The sequence below is a fragment of the Nematolebias whitei genome, chromosome 8 (genome assembly GCF_014905685.2).
Source record: "Nematolebias whitei isolate Nwh7 chromosome 8, NemWhi1, whole genome shotgun sequence".
In the NCBI taxonomy this organism is placed as follows: Eukaryota; Metazoa; Chordata; class Actinopteri; order Cyprinodontiformes; family Rivulidae; genus Nematolebias; species Nematolebias whitei.
Genome location: NC_056505.1, coordinates 3,992,991 through 3,993,239, shown reverse-complemented (window position 1 = coordinate 3,993,239; position 249 = coordinate 3,992,991). Strand labels below are relative to the sequence as shown.

General features: G+C 36.1%; 1 protein-coding gene across 1 annotated transcript in view; it reads right to left on the bottom strand.

The window, feature by feature from the left end:
• The window catches only part of dmrt1 (doublesex and mab-3 related transcription factor 1), a 37,446-nt gene that overhangs the window by 1,046 nt on the left and 36,151 nt on the right, over nt 1-249 (bottom strand). The window lies entirely within an intron of this gene.

Sequence of the window (249 nt, the reverse complement as noted above, 5' to 3'; positions counted from 1 at the left end):
TTGTCATAAACTACAGCATATACTGCCATAAACTACAGCAAATACTGCCATAAACTACAGCATATACTGTCATAAACTACAGCGGATACTGTCATAAGCTACAGCGAATATTGTCATAAACTACAGCATATACTGCCCTAAACTACAGCGAATACTGTCATAAACTACAGCATATACTGCCATAAACTACAGCAAATACTGCCATAAACTACAGCATATACTGCCATAAACTACAGCAAATACTGTCAT